Source organism: Nicotiana attenuata, chromosome 12, assembly GCF_001879085.1.
Source record: "Nicotiana attenuata strain UT chromosome 12, NIATTr2, whole genome shotgun sequence".
Lineage (NCBI taxonomy): Eukaryota > Viridiplantae > Streptophyta > Magnoliopsida > Solanales > Solanaceae > Nicotiana > Nicotiana attenuata.
In genome coordinates this window covers 52,859,304-52,881,850 of record NC_032000.1, presented here as the reverse complement: position 1 = coordinate 52,881,850, position 22,547 = coordinate 52,859,304, and positions in this window count along the sequence as shown.

Below are 22,547 nucleotides of genomic sequence, written 5' to 3'. Positions count from 1 at the left end.
GAAGAACTCGGGTTACTGATAATCGAAAATGAATAAAAGAAATTGATTTTGATAACAAATAGATAGCAGAAAATAAAGTAATCCAATATATTCAGTTGATTTTTTCGTATCCTTACAAATGATCAGTCTTCTCCCTTTTATAGCTATTTTTAAGTTATACGTTTTGCCTTTGTCATAATAAGGTCATTATGGACGATTAAAGGCATTAAATGCTACGTTACATAATCATTGTAATTTAATGCAGATTCTCTAACATTTTCAGTATTTATGCTTATTAAACACTGTATCTGGGCTCTCCTGTGCTGTCAGGTTCATTCTTCTCAGCTTTTAGACTTAAATAGGTACGAGCATCGAGTCTTTTGAATATTTGCTCGTTCCTCTTCTTGTGCTTCGGCTCGTATCTGTTGCAACTCGTGCCTCTTTGCTAATCACCATTCTTTGACCTGCCTACGTGTCATGACATGTCATCTTTCAATCACTTCGATATGTATAAACTCAATTTTACCCAATACACAACTGTCAGTCAAACACTTCGGCATAACAAATGATTAAATAGATACTTTTTCTTAACAAGAATATATCTCCTGGACATCCAATTTGGACAAACCACTCACGTCAAATACACTCCAAGCTGACATGTCAAATGGACAATCGAATAATTACACGTGTGATATGTTAACATAAAAAGAACAACCCCTTCCCAGTTAGACCTCCACTCTCCTCCCCCAACTAACCCATTGCCCGCCGACCAAATTACCGGCAATAACTTCACCGTCACTCACTGTCACGACCCAATTCCAACCATAGATCGTGACAGTGCCCAACGCTGCCATTAGAAAAGCAAACAATTTAATCAACACGCCAATAAGTAGTCCAAACGCATGTTGAACTAAATAATGAATTAAATAGCCAAAATCATTTATTTTTATATAAAAATACTAATATTATTTTAAATGTTCGAGCGTGGCCGAAATATAAATTTGGATATCATAACAGAATACAAAAAAGAACAAGAATCTAAATCTCCAAAACCCAGTGTCACAAGTTGTCACGTTCCAAAACTCGACTTGTCGTGATGGCGTCTATCATGGTACTAGTCAAGTGTGACTTATAAGAAGTGTATGACATCTCTATATCTACATGCCAAGGTGAATACCGTATCTGATGAAACACAGTGATATCCCAAATACGCACACTCTCAGAGCGCTCAATTTGCCTGTCCAATCCTCGCTTGCCACACTCAGTCACTTAGCAATGTATATAGTCAAAAGGCTTGTTGTGGCATGCAACCCGATCGATATATATATATATATATATATATATATATATATATATATATATGGAGGATCGGGTTTCACGCGCGCAACGAGCCTTACGGCTAACAGAAACATAGTACGCTGCTCTAACTCCAGAATGTCTATGCAACTGAGAGAAAAGAAATAAACTAAATACTAAAGCTGGAATAGAATCGAGACTCCTGGTCTGCGGACGCGGCAGATATACCTCGAAGTCTCCGTGTATCTCCTCGCCTCAAGGATAGTGCGCCTGAGTAGAGGTACCTGGATGATCTGCACATGAAAACATGCGCAGGAAGAGGCATGAGTACACCACAGCGGTACTCAGTAAGTGCCAAGCCTAACCTCGGTTGGGTAGTGACGAGGAAGGTCAGGGCCCCTACTGAGACAAAATATAATAATAATGATGATTAATAGTACCAAATCAGAAAGAAATAATAAATACGGCAGTGAGATAAGGCAAATCAACGGGGCAATAACAACTACAAAAGATAGAGTAAACACAGAGTAAATACCGCTCAATATCAATGATAGCAATGAGGGTCTCCCAGGATACCGTCCTGTAGCCCTTTTCTTAACTATCCAGTGGATCTCCCAGGATACCGTCCCGTAGTCCAACTCATGTACCTAACCGAAGGATCTCCCGGGATATCGTCCCGTAGTCCAACCATCAATGTGCAGGGGGGGGGGGATCTATCGGGTATCTAACCCGCAGTCCTAAAGTAAAAGTGCAGGGGGATCTATCGGGAATCTAACCCGCAGTCCCAAAGTAAAAGTGCAGGGGGATCTATCGGTAATCGAACCCGCAGTCCCAAAGTAAATATGCAGGGGGATCTATCGGGAATCTAACCCGCAGTCCCAAAGTAAATACGCAACCACAGCCAGAAATATACCAAGAAATGAAGTACGAAATACAAACAAAGTAGAACTAGCCTAGCATGCTTCACGTAGAACAGTCAAAACAACTTAAGCAATTAGGCAGTCAAGTAAGCTAAACATGCTTTTCCTAATCTAGCACAAGTTATAAATTCAAGTAAAGGCAAGTAAGAAAGAAACTAAATCTTAATAATTTAAGTAAAAACCGGATTTTCATCAATCGGCTCAAGTACGCGCTCGTCACCTCACGTACAAGGCACTCAAATATCAAGAACAATCCGAAGGGGAAAGGTCCCCCACACAAGGTTAGACAAGCCACTTACCTCGAACCGGCTCAATATCAACTAGAAACCATGCTCTTTCCACGAGTATCCGACTCCAAATGGCCCAAATCTATTCAATTCAGTTACATATCGTAAATAATATTGCAAACAACTGATTCCGCTAATAAATTTAAAGCTAGGGCGCAAAAATAGGTAAGATGACCAAAACGCCCCTCAAGAGAACGTCTCGGAATCGAATAATTTTTACGTTATTAGAACCCTCGTACTCTCACGAGTCTAACCATATAATAATCTCCCAATTCGGAGGTCAAATGCCCACTCAAAACTCAATAGTTTAGGCAATGAAGTTTTACCCCAAATTATCCAATTTTTGATCCTAAATCCGAATTCCAATGATGTATTTAACTAAATAATGATGAAATATAACAAAAAGGGACCAAAGAAACGTTACCCAGTGATCTTCTCTTCGAAACCCACTCAAAATCGCCTTAAACCGAGCTCTCAATTGATTTTTCAACTTATGAAATTAAAACCCTCGAATTTCTATATCTGCACAGTGAATACCGCTTCTGCGGTCTAGGGNGCTTTCTTTTTCTCATGAATGTCTTAAATCAATCATGAATTATAAAAGAGGGCCCCTTTATATTCGACACTTAATGAAGAAGACGTCTCAACTTCATAATGGTGTTAACATACGACAAAAGAAATAGGAATACACATGTTTCTTGAAAGAACTTTGACAAGTTTTTTTTTATTTGAACTTTGCCAAGTTTTAAGTAACACTTTACATGTATTTAAATAACATCTACAATTTTTTCGTAACTGTTTTCCTCACAACGGATTTTTTTTAAAGGAAAGAATGAAATACAAGGTTTTTATGTAACAACCCGTTTCAGTACACGTACTTCAAATACAAGGTTTTTATTTATAACCTGTTTCAGTACATTGCCTTTAACCTAACTATGGTAAGGTTTCATCTTGGCCTTGGCTCGTGACTATCTTTTCATTAGCTCGTGACTATCTTTCGTTAGTTTTTGCTCTGCACTTGACTCTTTCAATGAGTTGATTTCTTAGGCTTTGATTGCTTCTCAATCTTCTTTGTCTTCTTTATACATTTGTCTATGTATATATCATATAGTCCCCCAAGTGTTTGAGCGTTGAAGCATGAAGCCTCGAGCACTTGATTGTTCCTCTCATTTTGGTCCTTTTCCTGTAAAAGGAAAAATACACGGGACTTGGAGGTGCGATTATAGATGAAGACTGCTTAACCCGTCTTAATTTCTATTAGAATAGTTATAACCCTAGACCGGGAATTTCAATTTATTCCACGTGCCTTGCAGGTCGTGATTCATCATTTAGTACGGGCTAGCTTTTTGCATATCATCTAAAATCGTTGGTTAAACTTTAATAATTCAAAAAATAGAATTTTAATATGAAGATACCTGACCGTGGGTATTCTTTTAGAAATAGTATCTCTTCAGGTGAACGGCATTCCAATGTGAAGGTAATATCTTGTCATCCATTGTCTCAAGCTCATATGCTCCTTTTCCTGCAATACCATGAATCCTATAAGGTCTTTCCCAAGTTGGACTCAATTTTCCCGTATTAGCCGCCTTCGTAGATTGAAAAACCTTCTTGAGTACGAAGTCCCCAATCTTGAAATATCTTAGCCGTGCCTTTCGATTGTAATATCGTTCAATGACTTGTTTTTGTGCTGCCATTCTTATTAATGCAGTTTCTCTTTTTCCTTCAAGTAAGTCAAGGTTTATGCGCATCTCCTCTTCATTAGATTCTTCTGACGCTTGCGTATACCTCGTGCTTGGTTCCCCTATCTCAACCGGAATTAAAGCTTCAGCTCCGTACACCAATGAGAATGGTGTTTCACCTGTACTTGTGTTTGTTGTCGTGCGATATGCCCATAAAACACCAGGTAGCACTTCTGGCCAATTGCCTTTATATTCTTCTAATCGTTTTTTCAAATTGTTGATAATGACTTTATTTGTTGATTCAGCTTGTCCATTACCTAGCGGATGGTAAGGCGTGGACGTAATCCTTTTGATTTGCCAGCTTTGTAAAAATTCTGTGCTTTGAGCGCCTATAAATTGTGTGCCGTTATCACACACGATTTCCTTTGGTACACCGAATCGACATATGATATTTCGCCAAATGAAATCTCTGACCTCTTTTTCCCGTACCTGTTTAAATGCTCCTGCTTCTACCACTTAGTAAAGTAATCAGTGAGTACAAGTAGGAATTTTACCTGTCCCTTTGCTTGTGGTAATGGTCCCACGATATCCATCCCCCACTTCATAAAGGGCCACGGTGCAATGACCGGATGTAATAGTTCCGCAGGTCTATGCATGTTGTTTCCATATCTTTGGCACTTATCACATTTAGCCACGAAATTCTCTGCTTCTTCTTCCATTTTAGGCCAATAATAGCCTGTTCTAATCATGGTTCTTACCAGTGATCTTCCTCCCGCGTGATTTCCACAATGCCNGCTCTGAAGATCCAATCTCACGACTAGCTGGCTAAGGCCTGAACATCCATCGCCATAGGCCTCTCTGAAGCTGGCAGGTATGCCAAACTCCCCAAACTCTCCGCCGGGCGACTCAAGGCATCCGCCACCACATTGGCCTTGCCCGGGTGATATAGGATAGTGATGTCGTAGTCCTTCAGCAACTCTAACCACCTCCTCTGACGCATATTGAGATCCTTCTGCTTGAGCAAGTGCTGCAAACTCCGATGATCAGTATAGATCTCACAAGGCACTCCATATAGATAATGACGCCAGATCTTCAAGGCATGAACAATGGCAGCTAACTCAAGGTCGTGGGCAGGGTAATTCTTTTCATGTATCTTCAACTGTCTGGACGCGTAGGCAATTACCCTACCGTCCTGCATCAACACTGCTCCAAGGCCAACTCTCGAGGCGTCACAATTGATAGTATAAGACCCCGAACCGGTAGGCAACGTCAAAATAGGGGCTGTCGTCAAAGCTGTCTTGAGCTTCTGAAAGCTCGCCTCACACTCCTCTGTCCACTGAAATGGGGCACCCTTCTGGGTCAATCTAGTCATAGGGGCAGCAATCGATGAAAATCCCTCCACAAAACGACGGTAGTAACTCGCCAAGCCAAGGAAGCTACGAATCTCTGTAGCTGAGGACGACCTGGGCCAACTCTGCACGGCCTCTACCTTCCTCGGATCCACCCGAATACCTTCACTAGAAATCACATGGCCTAAGATTGCCACAGAACACAGCCAAAACTCACATTTTGAGAACTTTGCATATAACTTCTTCTCCCTCAAGGTCTGAAGCACGGTCTTCAGGTGCTGCTCATGATCTTCTCGACTCCGGGAGTACACCAGAATATCATCAATAAAAACAATCAGGGACGAGTCAAGATATGACCTAAACACAGTGTGCATCAAGTGCATGAAAGCTGCAGGGGCATTGGTCAGCCCAAATGACATAACAAGGTACTCGTAATGACCGTATCGAGTCCTGAAGGCAGTCTTCGGGATATCTGGCTCCCGAATCTTCAACTGATGGTACCCTGAGCGCAAATCAATCTTAGAAAACACTTGTGCGCCCTGAAGCTGGTCAAACAGATCATCTATACGAGGAAAAGGATAACGGTTCTTCACTGCAACCTTGCTCAACTGGCGGTAGTCAATACACATGCGCATAGAACCATCCTTTTTCTTCACAAACAAGACAGGAGCACCCTACGGTGAAACACTGGGTCGAATAAAATCCTTACCAAGCAATTCCTGCAACTGCTCCTTCAACTCCTTCAACTCTGGAGGAGCCATACGATACGGAGGAATGGAAATGGGCTGAGTGCCCGGCAACAGATCAATGCCAAAATCAATGTCCCTATCAGGCGGCATGCCTGGAAGATCAGCTGGAAATACATCGGGATAATCCCGTACCACTGGTACAGAATCAACAGAAGAGGTATCAACACTAACATCTCTCACATAAGCCAAATACGCGGCACACCCCTTCTCAACCATGTGCTGAGCTTTAAGAAAAGAGATAACTCTACTGGGAGTGTGATCTAAAGTACAACTCCACTCAACACGCGGAATACCTGGCATAGCCAGCGTCACGGTCTTGGCGTGACAATCAAGAATAGCAAAATGGGGCGACAACCAGTCCATGCCCAGAATAATGTCAAAATCCATCATACCAAGTAACAATAAATCCGCTCTGGTCTCAAAACCACGAATAGTAACCAAGCACGACCGATAGAAGCGGTCCACAACAAGAGAATTCTCCCACATGAGTAGAAACATAAATAGAGACACTCAAGGAAATTCCGAGGTACACCCAAATGCGGAGCAAAATAAGAAGACACATAAGAATAAGTAGAGCCTAAATCGAATAGAACTGATACACTTCTATAACAAACCACGACAATACCTATGATGACAGAATCGGAGGCAACAGTCTCGGTACGGGTAGGTGGGGTAGCAACTGGGGTTGTAACAATAGCCTGAGAACTCTGCGGGGCGCGCTGTGGCCAAGAAGTCTGTGGAGGTGCACTCCTCCCAAGTCTAGGGCATTACCTCACCACATGGCGTATGTCACCACACTCAAAGCAACCTCGCGACTAACATGGCAGTGGGAACTGTGCGGTACGGGTACTCCGAGACCCCCAAACACCTGTAACTCTGTGTGAAATCTGAGATGCAAACTGAGCTGGCTGACCCATAAAACCTCTACCATGTTGTACTCTCCCTCTAAAATGAGGACCAGTATATCTCCCGGGTCTACGAGGTCTACTCACCCCTCTATACTCTCCCTCGTGACCTCGTGTGTCCTCTCTCTCCTGGGCCCACCTGTCTCCTACTTGGCGAGAGGTCCTCACCACCCGCTGAACTGGGACCACGGGCTGTGTCGCCATGACACCTGGAACCTGACCAATGGGAACTTGCTGCTCTGGAGTGGGGGCGGCGGAAGTCTGGGTCCCTCCCCCAATCTGTGAAGTAGTCGGTACAACCTGAATCAATCCCGCCTGAATCAACGTACCAAACATGCTCAGGAACTGCGCCAAAGTCTCCTGAAGAGCTGGAGTAGTAGTAACCGTGGGCGTATCAGGTGACTGAACTCCGGTTGGATCTGTTGATGGTACCTCGGCGGCAGCTCGCGCAGGTGCTCTCGCTGCACCACGGGCGCGTCCTCGGCCTCTACCCTGGCCCCGGCCTCTGACGGCTGCAGTAGGGGGCGCGGGTGCCTGATCATCTCGAGTAGCACGTGTCCTCACCATCTGTGAGAGAATAGAAGGCAGAAGTTTAGGATTGTGATGTCAAAAATCTCGCACGACAGGGAATCAAATGAAGTGAAATTTTCCTAACGGTTACATAGCCTCTCGTAGATAAGAACAGGCGTCTCCGTACCGATCAGCGAGACTCTAATAAACCGTCCTGTGCTTCCGTGACTCCTATGAACCTAGAGCTCGGATACCAACTTGTCACGACCCTAGTTCACCCTCCATGAACAAGTCGTGATGGCACCTAGTTCCTACAACTAGGTAAGCCTAACAGTGCGGAATAACAGATTAACTTTTTTTGCGGAATAATAAATAAAACTGATTATACGAAATAACAATTGTATATGAGGCCACTCGGCCTATACAACTCCAAAATATGCGGAAGTTTACAACTAAATCCCAAAACCCGGGAACTCACGGGAACCACAGGCTAATAGAAACATAGTACGCTGCTCTAACTCCAGAATGTCTAAGCAACTGAGAGAAATGAAATAAACTAAATACTAAAGCTGGAACAGAATAGAGACTCCTGGTCTACGGACGCGGCAGATATACCTCGAAGTCTCCGTGTATCTCCTCGCCTCAAGGATAGTGCGCCTGAGTAGAGGTACCTGGATGATCTGCACATGAAAACATGCGCAGGAAGAGGCATGAGTACACCAAAGCGGTACTCAGTAAGTGCCAAGCCTAACCTCGGTTGGGTAGTGACGAGGAAGGTCAGGGCCCCTACTGAGACAAAATATAATAATAATGATGATTAACAGTACCAAATCAGAAAGAAATAATAAATACGGCAGTGAGATAAGGCAAATCAACGAGGCAATAACAACTACAAAAGACAGAGTAAACACATAGTAAATACCGTTCAATATCAATGATAGCAATGAGGGTCTCCCAGGATACCGTCCTGTAGCCCTTTTCTCAACTATCTAGTGGATCTCCCGGGATACCGTCCCGTAGTCCAACTCATGTACCAAACTGAAGGATCTCTCGGGATATCGTCCCGTAGTCCAACCATCAATGCGCATGGGGGGGATCTATCAGGAATCTAACCCGCAGTCCCAAAGTAAAAGTGCAGGGGGATCTATCGGGAATCTAACCCGCAGTCCCAAAGTAAAAGTGCAGGGGGATCCATCGGGAATCGAACCCGCAGTCCTAAAGTAAATATGCAGGGGGATCTATCGGGAATCTAACCCGTAGTCCCAAAGTAAATACGCAACCACAGCCAGAAATATACCAAGAAATGAAGTACGAAATACAAACACAGATAGAACTAGCCTAGCATGATTCACGTAGAACAGTCAAAACAACTTAAGCAATTAGGCAGTCAAGTAAGCTAAACATGCTTTTCCTAATCTAGCACAAGTTATAAATTCAAGTAGAGTAAGGCAAGTAAGAAAGAAACTAAATTTCAATAATTTAAGTAAAAACTGGATTTTCATCAATCGGCTCAAGTACGCGCTCGTCACCTCACGTACAAGGCACTCAAATATCAAGAACAATCCTAAGGGGAAAGGTCCCCCACACAAGGTTAGACAAGCCACTTACCTCGAACCGGCTCAATATCAACTAGAAACCACGCTCTTTCCACGAGATTGAGATATACAACTGCAACTAAAAAAATAACTCAATAACAAAGGAAGACCATTGTGGGTCCCAGTACCAACATATGGAATAAATCACAGCTTAAGTGCTCTAACACATAGAGTACAACAAATGTGTTAAGATAAAATGGCTATGCAGTTCCAGGGAAATGACTAAATCGCAATTTCTACAGTACACACCCACACACCCGTCACCTAGCATGCACGTCAGCTCAACATCAGGCACACAACATGTAATTCGGGGTTTCATACCCTCAGAACCAAGTTTATAAGTGTTACTTATCTCAAACCTTATAAATCTCTATTCCAACACGATCTTGCCTCCCGAAATGGCGCCTGAATGCCTCGATCTAGCCACAAACAGTTCGACACAATCAACATAGGAATCAATTCCATAAGAAAATACTAAGTTCTCAATCAAAAGTCGAGAAGTCAACTCAAAAGCCGACCCCCGAGCCCACGTCTCAAATTTCGATAAAATTCACAAAATTCAGAATCCCATTCAACCATGAGTCCAACCACACAAAATTTATCAAACTCCGACATCAAATCGACACCCAAATCCCCAATTTAAACTCTCCAAATCCCTACCCTCCAACTCCGAAATTACACCTCAAAACCATACAATCTAGGTGAAATATTCAATAGGGAAACATAATTATTGAATAAATTTAACCAGAAGTGACTTACCTCAAGAGTCCCTTCGAAATCTCTCTCAAAAATCGCCTAATCCCGAGCTTGAAATGTCCAAAATGAAGGAAATCATGAAACCCTTGAACTTAATACTCTGCCCAGCACTTTCACACTTGTGACTCAATTAGTCGCACCTGCGATCTCGCAGGTGCGAGAAATCTTCCGCTTCTGTGGTTTGCCCAAGGGTCCACCGCCTCCGCTTTTGCAACCACACATGGGCAAGTGCGGGTTCGCACCTACGAAAATCCTTTCGCATCCGTGCTCCACAGTAAACTAATCAAATCCCGCTTATGTGTTCCACTTGCCGCATCTGTGACCTCACAGGTGCGGAAATTCCCTCGCACCTGCGACCATTGCACGCTGAACTCCAGGCTGTATGTGCGTGTAACGACCCGACCGATTGTTTTAAGCATTTACACTTCGCTCGGTTGTTTGAGGGCACGAGTAGCTCCATATGATGTATTATGACTTATGTGAATCGTTGGTTTTGTTTTCAGGCTATTCGGAATTTATTTGGAAGAATGACTCTCTATAAGAAGCTTTAAATTTGAAAAGTTTGACCAAGTTTGACTTGTTAGTATTTTCCCTCAGATTGGATTTCTGATTCTTCCGTTAGCTCCGTTGGATGATTTTGGACTTAGGAGCGCATTTGGATTGTGATTTAGAGGTGCGTAGTGGAATTTGACTTCAAAAGGCGGAAGTTGGAATTTTGGAAGTTTGATTGGGAGTGGACTTTTTGATATTGGGGTCAGATTCCAATTCCGGAAGTTGGAGCGGGTCTGTAATGTTAAATGTGACTTGTTTGCAAAATTTGAGATCAATCGGAGGTGATTTGATAGGTTTCGGCATCGGTTGTGAAAGTTTGAAGTTTCAAAGTTCATTGATTTCGAATTGAGGTGTGATTCATCGTTTCAATGTTGTTATGTGGTTTTGAGGCCTCGAGTAGGTTCGTGTAATGTTATGGGACTTGTTGGTATGTTCGGATGGGGTCCCGAGGGGCTCGGGTGAGTTTCGGACGGGTTTCATACTACTATTCTTCATATTTGCATTGCTGGATCTACAGAATTCTGAGTATCTTTCCTTAATCGCGATTATGTAGAGTTTTTTGAAGGCTGGGAGAAATTGTTCATTGCGTTCGCAAGTCTTCAAACGCGTTCGAAAAGGGTGCTACAATTTGAGCATCGCGTTCGCGTAAGCCTGCACGCGTTCGCGTAGAGTGTTTGACTGAGCTGGGCAGTGGCCGCTTCATCTTTGCATTCGCAGTTCTTTGTACGCGATCGCGTTTTGTATTTTCATGTGTAGTGCATTTCCTTCTTCGCGATCACTAGGTTATTTCCGCGATCACGATTCATTGATTCGCCCAGTGATTATAAAATACTCTATTTCGAGGGTTTTGACCATTTCTGTATTTTGGGAGCTCTGGAGCTCGGATTACGGCGATTCTTGAATCAATTTTCACCATATGAATTAGGGTAAGTGTTCTCTACTCGGTTTTGGTTATATTTCATGAATCTATCTTCGATTTTAGTGCTTGGTTGATGAATTTTGGCCTAAAGTTTCATAATATGAATTTTTGAGTTTTGAACATCGATTTGAAGTCGGAATTGAGTGAAACTAGTATGGTTGGACTCGTAATTGAATGGGTTATCGGATTTTGTGAGTTTTTTCGAATTCCGAGGTGCTGGACCAGGTGTGATTTTTGGCCGGATTTGGGATTTGATATAGGAATCGATCATTATCATTTGTAATTGCTTCTCGACTTGTGACGTTCTTTTGAGAGAGATGAGCAAACTTTTCACAATCCTTGTTTCGAGTGTTACATTCTAAAGTGAGATTTTCTAAAGGAGAGTAGAGGAGGAGGAGGAGTTTGGAATCCACAATGACCTACGTGAAAGGGCGAGCTTCCTTGATGAATAGAGTCAACTCTTGATGCCTTAGTGTCACACCAGAACTATTGTACTCAAAAAGTCAAATCATCAAATTGTTGATAATTCATATGTGTTGTCGGTAATTGTTGGTCCCAAATGATGTGTGACTGATTCACCTTAGACCAGCTGAAATATCCTTTTCTCTAGTAGAGGTGGGAATTGCCTTATTTGCTTGAGGACAAGCAAACGCTTAAGTTTGGGGGAGTTGATAAGTAGGGATTTTGATCGCTTAATTGCTCTCTTTTACTTGCGCTTTAGCTCAAAATACATAAAGGTATTCTCGAAAACTAACGAAATGTGCTTACTTGCAGGAACATTGGGGAAACGAGTCAAAGAAAGCAAAATCAACTCATAAAGGAGTCAAAAGTGAACAAGAGACAAAACCGGGCCAAGGAGTTAGCAGTGAGGACCGCACAATTGTAGTGCGGCCGTTGAATGAGATTCAGAGAAGGGGATTTAGACAACTCAGACAATGTAGACCGCACCAAAAATGTGCGGCCGCAGGAGATCAAGTGCGGCTGCAATCATAAATATGCGGTCCGCCAGAGTAAAAATCAGAGAATTGATCAAAATCCAAAAGCTGAAGAGTGCGAAGCGCATCACTTTTGTGCGGCCGCAAAATCCTCAGTGCGGCCGCAACCATTTTATGCGGACCGCAGAAGACCTCAAGTTCCAGTCCCAAGTTCCAAAGTGTGCGGACTGTACCAGAATTGTGCGGCCGCACAAGGCCATTTTGCGGTCCGCATCAGAATTATGCGGCCGCATAACCTCCGTAGGGGCATTTTTGTCAGATATTTTCAGCTTAGTATAAATACAACTTTTTATCATTTTAGGTTATGTTTTAGTTTGCAGAGGTGTACCTGAACGTTTTTCTTTGCTTATTTAAGTAATTTTGTAATAGATTGACTTCTTAACACTAGATCTTTTTTGTTTCATCTATGATTATGCATTCTACCTTAATTTTTTCTTGTATTTCTTTATTTTCTATGAGTAGCTAAAACTTTAGCTAGGGTTGTGACCCAACCCTAGTGTGGGTACTTAAAGGGTATTTAATTTTAGGGCTTGTTTGTGATTGGGTTAGTGATATCTAGCCTTGTTTATGCTTAATTATAGAATTAATGGTTGCAAACATTGATTCATGCCTTTTGACCTAGTCTTTGCTTGAGAAAGAGAGACTAGGTTTAGGAAAACTTGGCTAGCAAGGAATTGGGGTGAATTCAAGAAATTGATAGCCCCAATTAAAGGGTCAAATCTAGAGATAATAAGACCCGACTTGAGCATATATCACTTGACTTGTGCAAATACCCATTTGTGCTTGAGAAAGCCAAATCAGGCAAAATCACTCAAACTACCGAGAGGTATAGAGTGAGCAATTGCGTGTGATTGCTATACCATGAACCCGATAAATCAAATGTTCCCTATAGTTTGCAACTCATTAGGCAGCCACCTAGGTGGAAGTCATTCATTTATCAATTGAAAAACAACTCAAAACCAAAAATATTGTCCTTTAGTTTTATCTTTGCCATCAATAGAGTAAAGTAGAAGTTATACACCAATCAACATTGTGGAAGTACTATTTAAGCCAAAACTCGCAATCAACTTAGATATACACCTAATCCCATATTCTAACTCCATGTGGATTCGATCCCGACCTTTGTTGGGTTATTACTGTATCGACCGCCGGTGTGGATTTGGCCGAGATCAATTATTGGCGCCGTTGCCGGGGAGTTAAACGGATTTAGCTATATATCTAGGTTTTTGTATGTTTTGTCTTTCTTTCCTTCCGAGTTACTAATTTGTGTTTGAATTGATTCTATATTCAAAAATGGCTCTCAACAACGAGCCCATCGGAAATGTGCACTTACGGGAGGACGTGGATGATGATGCCATGGATGAGGTTCCTATTGAACCTCAAGCTAATAGACGAGGCCGCCCGCCTCACGATAATGTGCCCGTCCCTCCCCCACCTCCACCAAGAGCGGCAGCCCACCGATAATTGCCAAACAAGGGTTATGCAAGTGCTATAGTCCCGCCCCGCATTAGGGCGGGCAACTTCCAAATCACCAACTTGATTCTTACATTACTTGAACAACGGGGTTTCTTCACCGGGGCTCCGCGTCAAAATGCCTACAAGCATCTCAAGGGGTTCGTCGATACTTGTTGGGGGAGCAAGCAAACAAATATTTCTGAGGACGCACTGAGGTTGAGGCTATTTCCCTTTTCTCTACAGAGAAAAGCATTGGACTGGTTAGAGAGGTTACCCAACCATTCCATCACCACTTGGGATGAGTTGGCAGAAAAGTTCATTTCAAAATTCTTCTCTCCGGGACATATGGCAATGCTTCGGGATGAGATTCTTGCTTTCAAGCAAGAACCCAATGAGCCATTGCACGAGATTTGGGAAAGATATCAGACCATGGTTAAAGAGTGTCCGAACAATGATATGACCGAGGCCATGATCCAACGGACCTTCTACAGGGGGATCAACACAACTAATCAATGTGTGGTTAACCAACTCACCGGGGGTAACTTCATGAACACGCCATATGCCGAAGCTTGTGAAAGTCTTGATGAGATGGTGGATACCTCTTCGGCGTGGCAAAGTAGAGCCAATGTGCCACAAGGTGACCCTAATGCTATTCACCTACAAAAGGAGCTACATGACCACGGGCAAGCTATAGCAGAGTTGACGACTACCATGAACCAATTGGCCAAGGCTCAGCTTCAACAAGTTCAAGGGTCGAAACAAGTGCATACAATGGAAGGTGTGAATATGATGGTAAACAAAAGACGGCAGCAAGGTCAACAAATACAAAACCGTCCGGAGCAATTTATGCAAGAAGATAGTGGTTATGATCAAGGTGATTCATTTAATGAGCAAGATGAAGAAGTTCAATATGTCAATAATTATCAAGGTCAGAGAAACAATGCTCAAGGGCAAAATCAACAACAATGGAGGTCACAAGGGAACCAAGGTAATTGGAACAACCAAAACCGCCAAGGTAATTGGAGTGTGGTAATTCTAATCAAAGCAATTGGAACAATAAAGGAAATCAAGGCAATTGGGGCAACAACAATCAAGGCAACTGGGGAGGCAATAATCAAGGAGGGTGGAACAACAACAACAACTGGGGGCTGGGTTTTCAAAGGCCTCCGATGTTCCAACAACCAAGCAATCCACCTCCCTATCCTTCTCAAGGCCCGAGCTCTTCTTCTAATGAGATGGGTAGAATTGAAAACATGTTTAAATAGATGATGGAGAAGAACTCCGACTCCGATGCTCAAATAGCCTCGCACAACACTTATATTCGGAATTTGGAGGTTCAATTAGGCCAAATCTCACAATCTTTGAACACTCGTCCTAAGGGTTCACTACCTAGTGATACGGTGGTAAAGCCGAAGGGTGGGAATAACACGGGACATGCTATGGCCATGACTACTAGAAATGGAAAAGGTGGAGATACACCCACCTCAAGTCAAAGAAGGATTGTGGATGAAGATGTTATGGTTCAAGAGGATGAAATCCCAAGCAATATGGTTCAAGCTAATGAAGAAGTGATAATTGATATAGATGAAAGTGTAGAGGAGACGCAAGAAGAGGAGAACCCTTCTAAGGAACACATGATTGACATGCCGGAACCGGTGGTGCAAAAGGCTAAGGCACCAATGCCAAGGCCTGCTCCTCCATACCCTCAAAGGCTTTCAAAGAAAAACAGTGAGAACCAATTCAAAAATTTTATTGATATGATGAAGAGTTTGTCCATAAATGTGCCATTGGTTAAGACATTGGAGCAAATGCAGGTATATGCAAAATTCATGAAAGATTTGGTAACCAAGAAAAGATCAATGAATTGTGAAACCATCAAGATGACTCATCAAGTGAGTGCTATTGTGCACTCAATGGCTCCAAAGTTGGAAGATCCGGGCGCTTTCACAATCCCTTGCACTATTGGGAGCTCGATTTTTCCAAAGCATTATGTGATCTCAGGGCAAGTATCAACTTGATGCCCTACTCTGTGTTCAAAACTTTGGGAATTGGGCAACCAAGACCGCGGTTCCAAATGGCGGATCAGACAATGAAGAGGACTTTAGGAATTATTGATGATTTATTGGTCAGAGTTGACGTGTTGATCCTCCTAGCGGATTTCGTGATCTTAGATTGTGAAGTTGACTATGAGGTTTCAATCATTTTGGCTAGACCTTTCCTTGCTACAAGGAAGGTGCTTGTTGATGTGAAGGCCGGTGAGCTCACATTCCGGGTGGGTGATGAAAAGGTGGTCTTCCATGTTTGCAAATCAGTGAGGCAACCGAATAGTAATGAAGTTTGTTCATTTGTGAATTTGGTGAGCGACGTGATAGTTGATGATGCTAGTGCAACAATGAATGCTGACAAATTGGAAGCAGTTTTGCTCAACCTAGATGATGATGAGGAGACTGATAGCTATGTGGAGTGTGTAAATGCATTGCAAGTCATGGGGTCGTACACTTACGAGCCTCGAAAATATCTTTGGATCTTGAAAATTGGAAGACTCCTCCAACAAAACCCTCAATCGAGGAGCCTCCTACCTTGGAGCTAAAGCCATTGCCCCTGCACCTCAAGTATTAATTCCTTGGCCCTTCCTCTACTTTACTAGTTATCCTTTCTTCGTGCTTAACTAACGTGCAGGTAGATTTCACTTTGGAGGTGCTACAAAGGAGAATAAGGGCAATCAGTTGGACTTGTGAGGATATCTGGGGCATAAGTCCTGCCTTTTTCATGAACAAGATTATCTTGGAGGAGGGTGCCAAACCCTTCGTGAACATCAAAGAAGATTAATGAAGCAATGCAAGAGGTGGTGAAGAAGGAGATAATCAAGTGGTTAGATGCCGGGGTTGTGTACCCCATTTCTGATTGCTCGTGGACCTCTCTGGTGCAATGTGTCCTAAAGAAAGGGGGCATGATTGTGGTGACAAATGACAAGAATGAATTGATCCCAAGAAGAACCGTCACCAGGTGGAGAGTGTGTATTAACTATAGGAAGCTCAACAGAGTTACTCGGAAAGATTATTTCCCGCTTCCATTTCTTGACCAAATGCTCGAAAGGTTGGCCGGACGTGCTTTTTATTGCTTCCTTGATGGATACTCCGGCTATAACCAAATTCTTATTGCTCCCGAGGACCAAGAGAAGACCACTTTCACATGTCCTTATGGTACTTTCTCTTTTTTGAGGATGCTTTTGCGTTGTGTAATGCGCCGACGACTTTTCAACAGTGTCTAATGGCTATCTTCACCGACATGGTGGAGGACATTCTTGAGGTTTTTAAGGATGATTTTTCTGTGGTTGGGAATTCGTTTGAAGATTGTTTGGAAATTTAGATAGGGTATTGGCTAGATGTGAGGAGACCAATTTGGTGTTGAACTGGGAAAAGTGTCACTTCATGGTCGAGGAAGGCATTGTCCTCGGCCACCAAATTTCAAAACATGGTATTGAGGTTGACCAAGCTAAGATTGAGGTGATCTCAAACTCCCTCCTCCTACATCCGTGAAGGGAGTGAGGAGCTTCTTATGTCATGCGGGTTTTTATCTCCGATTTATCAAGGACTTTTCCAAGGTGGTAAGCCCTTTGTGCAAACTTTTTGGGAAGGTTGCCAAGTTCCATTTCAATGAAGATTGTATGAAGGAATTCTAGTTGCTTAAGTTCAAGTTGACTACTACTCCTATTATCACCACACCGGATTGGAGCTTGCCTTTTGAGCTCATGTGTGATGCTAGTGATGTTGCGGTTGGAGCGGTGTTGGGGTAAAGAATCAACAAAGTCTTCCATCCGGTCTACTATGCTAGCAAGACCAAGAATGATGCCCAAGTCAACTACACAGTGACCGAGAAGGAGTTACTTGCTATTGTGTTTGCCATGGAGAAGTTCTGGCCATATTTGATGGGTACTAAGGTGACTGTTCACACTGACCATGCGGCACTTCGGTATTTGATGAGCAAGAAGGATTCTAAGACAAGTTTGATGCGGTGGGTGCTTCTTTTGCAAGAGTTTGATCTAGAGATTCAAGATCGCAAGGGTAGTGAGAATCAAGTGGCGGACCACTTGTTCCGTTTGGAGGAGGAGGGGAGGCCACATGATGACCTTAAGATCAATGATGCATTTCCCGACGAGCAACTCCTATCCGTTTAAATGATGCCATGGTTCGCCGGTTTAGCCAATTATCTCGTGAGCGACATTGTACCAAATGAGTTCTCTTAAAACCAAAGGAAGAAGCTCAAACGGGATTGTTTGGATTACTATTGGGATGAGCCGTATCTTTTTCGAATATGTACCGATGGTGTTATATGGTGATGTGTGCCGGAATCAGAACAAATAGGAATTCTTGAAGATTGCCACTCTTCATTGTATGGTGGTCATCATGGTGGATCTCCGCACTGCTACAAAGGTTCTGACTTGTAGATTCTATTGGCCTACCCTCTACAAGGACGCTAGTGAGCTTGTCAAGTGTTGGGATGATTGCCAAAGGGCCGGTAGGATCTCAAAGAAGAATGAAATGACTCTCACCACCATTTTGGAGATAAACATCTTTAACGTGTGGGGTATTGATTTCATGGGTCCATTTGTTAGTTCTTGTGGGAACACCTACATTCTAGCCGCGGTTGATTATGTTTCCAAGTGGGTGGAGATCGTTTCTTTGCCCAACAATGAAGCGAGGAGTGTGGTGGTATTCTTGAAGAAAAGCATTTTTACAAGGTTTGGTACTCCGAGGGCCATTATTAGTGATGGGGGTTCGCATTTTTGCAACCAGGCTTTTGATACCTTACTCACCAAGTATGGTGTCACTCATAAAGTCTTAACCCCCTATCATCCTCAAGCAAGCGGACAAGTTGAAGTCTCCAACCGGGAGATCATGAGTATTTTGTCTAAGACTGTCAATGCCAACCGGACGGATTGGTCCAGAAAACTTGATGATGCTCTTTGGGCTTATAGGACGGCCTACAAGATGCCAATTAGGATGTCTCTATATCTATTGGTGTTTGGGAAGGCGTGTCATCTTCCGGTAGAACTTGAGCATAGGGCCACATGGGCTTTGAAGAAGTTGAACCTTGAGTGGGATGTCGCTGCTAACCTAAGAGTGGCACATTTGAATGAGCTTGATGAATTCCGGTATCATGCCAACACAAATTCTTCCCTTTACAAGGAGAAGATGAAGTACCTCCATGTCAAGTATATCCACAACAAGGAGTACAAAGAAGGTGATCTGGTGCTATTGTTCAATTCCCGGTTGAGGATGTTTCCGGGCAAGGTGAAATCAAAATGGAGTGGACCCTTTGAAGTAGTGAATGTAACCCCCTTTAGTGCTCTAGATTTGATAAATAAGAATGATGAGGTTGTTAGAGTCAATGGGCACCGGGTTAAACATTATCTTGGCAAGTTTGATGATGGCCATGTTGTGGCGGTTCTCCATTTCTTGTGATTGGTAATCTGCGTTGTGCCGTAAGGTTAAATCAGGCGCTTCTTGGGAGGCAACCCGTGTCTTCTTCTTTCTTTTATTTTCCTTCGTTCTAGATAGGTTTGGTTTTGTGCTAACCAGTTTTGAAGTGTATGCAGGAACGGGTGTGCATTGCAGGGACTATGCATAAAATTTGGCTAAGTGTCAAAATGCATAGTCTCTGAAGTTGGTCTGTCAAAAACGCTTACGGAAATGCGGCTGCATATATTTTTGTGAAGTCCGCACAGATGCTGCAGCCGCACTCATTTTAGTGCGCTCCGCAGCCAATAATCTCAGCAGCAGGTAAGGAGTGCGGTCTGCATCAAAATTATGTGGCCGCACTCAGGTTAATAATGGGTCGCACGGGTAAAAAGTATAAATAGGACTTCTTTTCTCATTTTACACTTTTCGCTCATCTGAGACCTAAAGACTAAACTTGCATAATAAACATCCCCATTTGCACTCAAATTGTTCCCTCTATTCATCACTTGCATCTTCATTATTCGTATGTTCAATTCCTAATTAGATTATTTATCTTTTATTTGCTTTTGTTATTAGATATAGGGGTAATTACATGCTTAAAATGTGAGATTTTTGTTGTTTTTGCTTAGATATCATGTGGTTAGTTTTTGTATGATAATTGGGTTTTGGGTAATTAGTTAATGAGGCTTGTTTGCTAAGACCAGCACCATTTGAGACAAAAAATTACATGAACCCTAGGTCAGTACCGGTACATTTTGAATTATGCGGCCGCACACATTTTTGTGCGGTCCGCAGTGGAGGCTGTGCGGGCGCACTCATTTTTGTGCGGTCCGCAGTCCTCTAAGTTAGGCAGCAGGTGAGCTTCACTTATGTGGCCGCACACATTATTGTGCAGTCCGCAATGGACTTATGCGGCCGCATTCAATTTTGTGCGGTCCACAGTGATGGAAGTTCAGAGGCCCCAGTAGTCTGAACCTGGGGCTCTGTGGCCGTACTTATTTTTGTGCTGTCCACATTGGGTACTCTGCGGCCGCACTCATTTTTGTGCGGTCCGCACTGCCCTTCTAAGGCAATAATACTGCATTCCATCATGTTTATGTATACACTTTGAGCTTCAATTATGACTGATCTCTAATGCTTATGTGCTGCAGATAATGGTTCGTTCTCGTGGTAAAGGAGATACACCACAAGGGAGGTCCGAACCCTCCCGATGTCGGGGTCGGGGCCAAAGCAACCTACCTCTATCACTCCAAAAAGTTATAAGCAAGAAAGCAACAGCACATAGAGTCCCTACCCCTGACACTTCGAACACCAGTGAGTATATCCCATCCGGGGAAGCTTCTGAGGGTGACTTCGTGCAAGCACAGCCGGAAGCCCATTCACAACAAAGAGAACAATTCCCTGAGAGACTTCATTTGGTTGATGAGTCCTCATCGGCTGCCAGTTCATCCGAGGGTTCGGAAAAGGGTAGTCAAGATTCTGAACCCTCTTCCTCACATGATCACCCAGCTCCAATAAATGTAGATGATGATGATGAGGTCTAGATGATGGGAGAGAGGGAGACACTGCTGTGGCAGGGTTAGAGAGGTCAAGGTGACAAGAGATTTAGGAGGACCGGTTTGTCAGTGCGAATGCCTTTGCAAAATTCCAGGAATTGTGGTTACAGAGGTCGCTCACTCTTGAGCGACAATTCTTAATGAAAGACCTGAGAAAATACAACCCTAATGTCCACAGGCAATTCCAAGAGCGGAAAGGTTGGAGCTAGTTTACCAATAAAGTTCTAGATGCCAATGAGTACCTGGTCAAGGAGTTCTACGCCAATGTTGCTCACATAAAGCAGGGTGATGCAGCTCATCCGTGATTGGTTGAGATTCTAGAAATTCCAAGGTCTACTCCTCCGTGGCTCACAGCTGGAGTTCCAATTCTTCGGGCAACCCTAAACTTCGAAGCAAAAGGGTGGAAAACATTTGTGTGTAGCCACATTGACCCGTACCTAAATGAAAACATGCTCCCGATTCCCCGTGCAGTTCCGGTAGCCTCAAATATGGCTGGGTATCCAATAAATGTTGGTTCCATCATGTCCACCAACATCACTCTAGCTGTCCGAAGGGTGAGAGATCCTATCCGTACCCAAACTTCCTCACCGAGTATTTCAAGGATCAAGGAGTGGAGTCCAAGCATTATGATACAAATGTGAAGGCCAAGAAGCCTTTCTCCTGGTACCACCTTCAGGGAGCTGACAACCCTATGTTCAAGGGTAAAGCTACTACCTCCACTGGTCAGTCTGAGGAGACAGTGGTAGCGGCTACTGATTTAGCTGCCGAGCCTTCCACAACAGCCGGTACTTCCACCGAGACAGCAGCTATGCAACCATCTTCATCTACCGGACCTCCTACCTCTGCCAGACTTTCATTACCATTGACAGTGTCTGCTTCATCTACCTATCCTCGGACTATGCTGCGAGTCTCCCAGATATTGGCGAGTCTCAACAACTGGATGTAGGCAGCTATTACAAAGCTGACTACTATTTCCAGTGTTATTGCAGCATAGTCCTCAGCCCTGGCAGCCCCAACACAGCCACAGGTACCTCTGTCAGTGGAGGAAGCATTGTAGAAGATTCTGGAAAACCAGAAGACTATTACAGATACTCTGGAGGCATATGGGAAGGTCATTGCAGACTTTACCAAGCAGGTTAGGAAGATGAAGAAGTCTCAAGCCTCAAAGAAGACTGTGGAGAAATTGACTAAGGAGGTCGAAAAGATTGCATCTGCAGGGGATTTGCCATTAGATCTGCTCATGGAGACAGCCCCACCAACAGCATAGACTGCACCAGATGCAGTAGCCGGCCAGTCTGAGGAGCCGGTTGCCACTTCCCACACAGCTGAGGAGATGATCTGGATGCTCAGCACCGCAGTTGACCCTCAGCCTGGTGATGATGAGATACAACTTGAGGATGAGGTTGCTGAGGATCCCATGCAGACTGAGACCACATAGGGAGGTCTCTTAACTCTCTACCCCTTCCCTGTCCTTATTTTTGTTAAGCATTAGGGATAATGCTTATTTTTCATTTGGGGGGGGGGGGGGTGGTCTATTCTGATTATTTTGACACTGGGCTGTAATAACTTCGATAATATTTTCT